Source organism: Nansenia antarctica (genome assembly GCF_963989245.1).
Source record: "Nansenia antarctica genome assembly, chromosome: 6".
NCBI classification, from domain to species: domain Eukaryota; kingdom Metazoa; phylum Chordata; class Actinopteri; order Argentiniformes; family Microstomatidae; genus Nansenia; species Nansenia antarctica.
In genome coordinates, this window is record NC_137676.1 from 1,744,438 (window position 1) to 1,750,979 (window position 6,542).

Consider the following 6,542-nt stretch of genomic DNA (forward strand, 5'->3'; position numbering starts at 1 on the left):
TTAAGAAGTGCAATGTCAGAATTTGGATTAGTAGACATATGGAGGATGCTAAATCCAACTAAAAAAACATATACATATTATTCTGGACGATTTCCAACTTCCAATAGACTGGATTATTTCTTCATGTTTAAAAAAGACGTAGAGAGGATGGAAACATGCACAATAGGCACAAGGGATTTATCAGATCATGCTATGTTATCTATAACTATACATTTGGATATAAAGCAAGGAGAAAAAATATGGAGATTAAACAATTCACTTCTCCAAGATAAGATCTTTGTTGAAAAAATCAATAAAGCCATAAAAGAATACGTAGAGATAAATGACAATGGAGATACTAATCCAACTATTATATGGGAGGGCCTTAAAGCGGTACTACGAGGACAGATAATATCATATTGTGCATGGAAGAAAAGACAAACACAACAAAAACAGAAAATACTTGAACAACAAATACAACACTTGGAAGACAAATTAAAAAATACAAATGAAATAATAGTAAAAAATGAATTAAAAAAGAAGTATAAGGAGTTGGATAAAATCCGTACAGAGGAAGTGGAGAAATTAATGACATACACCAAACAGAAATATTACGATGGAGGACCTAAGTCTTTAAAACTCCTAGCATATCGACTTAAGACACAGACTAAAAAAGCACACATTTCGAAATTGAAGACTGTAGAAGGCTCTGGAACAATAACGGAAAAGGATAAAATAGCTGAAGAATTCGTAAAATATTATGAGAACCTTTATAAAAACACAGGAAACATTGACCTGGGACTAATGAAAGATTTCTTACATAAGTTAAACTTAAAGCAAGTAACAAGATCAAAAAATGAACAGCTCATTAAGGACATCACAGTAAATGAAATACAACAACAAATAAATAATCTTAAAATGGGGAAAACACCAGGTGACGACGGATATACTAATGAATTTTATAAAACTTTTCAAAAACAATTGATACCACTACTTTTACAAGCATATAAGTTTGTATTACAAACGGGAAATTGGGCAACTACTTGGAACTCATCTATAATAACGGTTATACATAAAGAAGGTAAGGACGCTACTGAATGTTCGTCTTACAGGCCAATATCACTACTGAATACGGACCATAAAATAGTAACAGCCATTATTGCCAATAGGTTAAAGGACATCGTGCCAGATATAATAGACAGCGACCAATGTGGTTTTATACCAGGTAGGCTGTTGTCAGATAATATAAGGAGGACGTTAAATATAATGGACTACGCACAAAACAATGGTGCAAACCTTCTACTCTTAACACTGGATGCAGAAAAAGCATTTGACAGAGTGCTATGGCCATTCATGTTTGAAATTGTAAGAAGCTTTGGATTTCATGAGAATTTTAATAAATGGCTTCAAGGAATGTATAAAAATCCAGTGTCAAGAGTAAAAGTAAATGGCACAATATCCAGAAGATTTCCAATCTATAAAGGTACAAGACAAGGAGACCCACTCTCAGCAGTTATATTTGCTATATGCATGGAAGGACTAGCAGAAAGTATAAGGAAAAATAATACCATCAAAGGCATAACGATAAAAGAGGAACAGCACAAACTGGCATTATATGCAGATGACGTGGTTGTTTATTTAACATCACCAGCCCAATCCTTACCAAGCCTAATGGAAGCAATTACAGAATATAGTAAACACTCTGGTTATAAACTAAATGAAAGTAAGTGTGAAGTATTAACAATTGGAGAACAGATAGATTTGGAAATTAAGGAAAAATACAAGTTGAAATGGGATGCAAAGAAAATCAAATATTTAGGAATCTATCTCACTGGAGATATAACAACATTATACACCGACAATTATCAAGCCCTTGAAAATAAAATACGAGAAGATCTTAATAGATGGAAGATAACACCTGAATCCTTAATGAGTAGAGTGGAAAGCGTCAAAATGATGATCCTCCCACAGTTTCTGTTTTTATTTCAAACATTACCAGTTCCCATTCCACAGCGTAGCTTCAAAAAATGGAATACAATGCTCTCAAATTTCATTTGGAACTACAAAAGTAAACGGAAAAAACTTAGTATACTAACTCAAACCAGAGAAAAAGGAGGGTTTAATTTCCCTGATCTAAAGTCCTATTTCCATGCAACTCAAATAGATACAATAATGAAATGGATGAATAACTCGGTTCAAACCAAATGGAAAGACATAGAAAGACAAGCAATATCAATATCAATAGGAACACTACCTTTTCTGAGTCTAAAGGATATTCAAAAATATAGTGGAAATAACAGATGCATAGAAAACACCCTCAAAAATTGGAAAACTATTCGTAAAATGTATAAATGTGATGACAAATGTATTTATTTGAGAGAGATAGCCAGTGACCCAGACTTTTTACCTAATAAAACAGACAAAATATTAGAAGAATGGGCTAGGAAGGGACTACAGGTGTACTCACAGATGGTTACAAATGACATGATAGACTCATTTGAAACCTTAGTTAATAAATTTAATATAAGTAATAGCCATTTTTTTAAGTACTTACAAATTAGAAGCTACCTTATAACACAGCAGAGGAGACAGGAACAAAGATCACATATACTAATGGAATATCTGATCAAAAATAGAAACAGTGAAAAGACAAAAATCTCAAAAATTTACAAAATCATGCAAGAAATCAAGATACAAGAAGATAACACTAAAGAAAAATGGGAAAACGAATTAGCAATAACAATTACGGATGACGATTGGAAAGAAGCATGCAAAAGAATATTTAAGACAACACAATCAAAATTCTGGAAAGAATTTGCTTGGAAAATAAATATGAAGATCTTCCTAACACCGAAAATGTTGTCAAAATATAGGCCAACAGGCAATGCAGAATGCTGGAGGAAATGTACGGAACGAGAAGCCAATCACACACACATTTTCTATACATGCCCTAAATTGAAAAGGTTTTGGGAGGCAGTTCAAGTAAAAATAAAAAATACATTTACCTTACAAAATCCTATACATCCAGTCAATATTATACTCGGTCTTATTCCATTAGATATATACAGAGAGGGAGATAAATATTTGTACACCATACTACGTATCGCGGCTTTAAAGCAAATCACACGTAAATGGTTGGACTTAAACCCACCATCTGTTAATAATTGGAAAAAAACTGTTGAAGAGATAAAAGAAATGGAAAGAATTACTTGCAAAGTGGGAGGCCGTGAAGAGCAATTCACTATGAACTGGAGTAAATGGATCGAATGAATGAGTAGGAAGGAAGCCCCCCCCCGCCCCCCCCGATCCCACCCCTCCCACCCCCCCTCCCTTTGTCTCTTACTTTTCTATTTCTATCCCTATAATTTCTCTCTATCTTTTCTATATTTTCTCTCTAGTCTTTATTCTTTATTTTCTTTATTTCTTGTTCTCTTTATAAAAAATTAAAAAACAAACAAAAATGATGCAGGACGAACTTAAACAAGTGAAGAAAACTTGTAAAGTGCGTGAAATGAACTTGTAATGAAATGTAATGTAAAGTCCTGCAATAAAGTATAAAAAAAAAAAAAAAAAAAAAACATGTTGTTTTCTGACAACATTACCGTAGCCTATTCATATATGCAATATTATATTTTCGGTTGACTAATTGTCGATTCACTTCCCTTAAGAACCCTGGAGAATAATGAAACCAACCACCAAATAAACATTTTTTCCACTTTTATTTTCCATTGCACAGTAATTTTCTATCTACAGAATTTCTAAATTGTTTGTGGCAGCAGATAAAGTCATAAACATCCATGTGAAATTTGCATAAAACTGTACAAGAAGAATTGGCTACAATGAGAAAATACTGCAACCCACTAATAAAGTGTTAAAACCAGGACATGGCGAATGGCTGACGAACAGACTCCCTCTCTCGTAACTGAGTGTGAATCGTACCAGGGCTTAGGAATACTGCATACTGGGAGGACAAACAACTCACTCACAGACAAGACAAATCATAAGAGAAGAAACCTAAGAAAAGAAGAAAGAGTAGCTAGAAGGAGGTTGGGGGTGGGAGGGAGGGAGGGAGGGAGGGTGGGTGGAATTGACCTCAATCAAAGACTAGTTGTTTTTCCTGAAGTTGTTGTTTTTCTTTTATCACCGACCTTGGAGGATTTAAAGCAGGGCTACCTACCGACATCCACACGACATATGCATACGAAGCACAGCTAAAGGAGACCCAACCTGCTAGCAGTTAGTAGCATCACCCAAACTGTCAGCGGAGAAGTTAGCAGATGATGCGGAAAAGCGGAGGAGCGAAGGGAGGGAGAGTTTGAAGCATGTTTCGCGAAACACTGACCAATGCGACCAGGCTAACGGCACCACGCACCCCCTGACGCTGATCGTACTGTTACCGTGGTTACAGAGTTTTTAGTTGTAGTTTTTTATAACCCAATATTGTATTTTTTTCCTGGTGATTTCTCCACAATTGATTTACTAGACACAGCTTTTGGTTACGAAAAAAAATAACAAAACCAGGTTTTTGGAGACAAGAAGGACATTGTCAATCATACAGCAACAACAACAACAACAACAACATCAACAAAGAAAGTCAATAGAACATAACAGAACTTAAGTTTTTTAAGAAAAAAGAAGATCACACAAAGTTCAAAACATTGCAGACACTGCTGCTGGTTAGAGCTGACAGTGCAATGGTTTCTACACGGTCCAAGAGCAGTTAGACAGTTTAGGAGAAGGGGAGTAGGGGAGAGATCACACACCAAGGTCACAACATTGTGAATACCGCGGCAGCTCTGTTCCATTCTGAAAACTGGCACCCCTTGCTAGTCATTCCCCCACAGATTCCCCATCCAGTTCCTCGTCAAAAGTGAAGTGTGCTAGTTTTTCGGAATGGAACTCTGCCCACAGCGACGGGTTTCTTCTTGAGTCTGGATGCACACAGTAACTCTTCTGATGCGATTCAATGAGTGAGATTCATTGGAACGCCAAGTGGAGTATTATTAACACCATGGAACAAGTGGAGTATTATTAACACCATGGAACAAGTGGAGTATTATTAACACCATGGAACAAGTGGAGTATTATTAACACCATGGAACAAAAGCTAAAGTAATTCTTTGGCGTCAGAAAAAATATGGCCGCTGTCCTCTTGTGTGTCGCTTTTGAGCAACTTCTCTTACCAACACTTATATTCTCCCAACTGGTCTTAAGATTGTCAAACTATTTACCTATTTACAGCAGAACGGTAAAAGCCTGGCAGACATTGGGAAAAGACACAGATGATGAGAGCTTTACCGTTGTAAAGGGGAAGTACAAACCGATATCTGAATGAAGGACAGTTTTCCTGATACACCAAAAACATAGAGCAGTGTCTCTCTTGCACTTCAATAAATAAATACATGTGAGACGGACCCACTCTCACTGACACGTTTTCTTTCACGGAACAAATTCTCAAGATTTTTTTTTTCCGTCTTCAAAAACGTATGACTTTGCGTGAATGTACATATACATACAGTATATATAGAGTTCTGCATATATTATTTATGAACACACACAAATAGGTTTTCTACCCATGTGTATATAATCTCCTTACTGACGTGCAGGGTTAAATGTCCATTTGGTTAACTCCTGAAAAACCATCCAATAGGCCCGGATAGACCACTGGTCCTTCCAACCATTCATCCAGACACTCCAAGTAGTAGCAGACCCAAGTAGCACACCCACCCAAACTGTAGATACTTATGGCAGAAATGAAGAGGTGGAGGAGATAATAGCTTCAGGGTATGAGGGAGGTTAACAGGACATGTCTTACTTCTAGAGTTCTGTTAGGGTTAGGTATGAGGGAGGCTAACAGGATGTGGTATATTTTCACACACACACACACACACACACCTGTGTAGATATCTGTCTTGTTGCACACACATTCCTAGAGGGGGTTTTATGATGGCGTTTGTCTTTGTCCTAGAAGCATGTTCAATATGGCCTCCCTTCCTGTGACCTGCCCCCTGCCCTTTGACCTGCTGTACCCTAACCCCCTTTCACACCGTGGTCACTGGGGGTATGAATGTGTGAACAAAAGGCAAACTCTTCCTCTCTCTCTCCACCCTGCAGTGTTGACCGTCTACCTCAGAGAGGAGCGCTGTAACCTGTATGTACCTTTGATTGAATAAAGAGTCTATAACTCAGAAGTTTTACTCGTGATCTATTTCAACCAAATTCTTAAAAGTAAATATACTTCAATGACATGTGTCTTACTTATAGAGCTCGGTCAGGGTTAGGTATGGAGGAGGTTAACTTCTAGAGCTCTGTTAGAGTTAGGGTTAGGGTTGGGGTTGGGGTTAAGGTTAGGGTTAGGGTTAGGTATGGAGGAGGTTAACTTCTAGAGCTCTGTTAGAGTTAGGGTTAGGGTTAGGGTTAAGGTTAGGGTTAAGGTTAAGGTTAGGGTTAGGTATGGAGGAGGTTAACTTCTAGAGCTCTGTTAGAGTTAAGGTTAGGGTTAAGGTTAAGGTTAGGGTTAGGTATGGAGGAGGTTAACTTCTAGAGCTCTGTTAGGGTTAAGG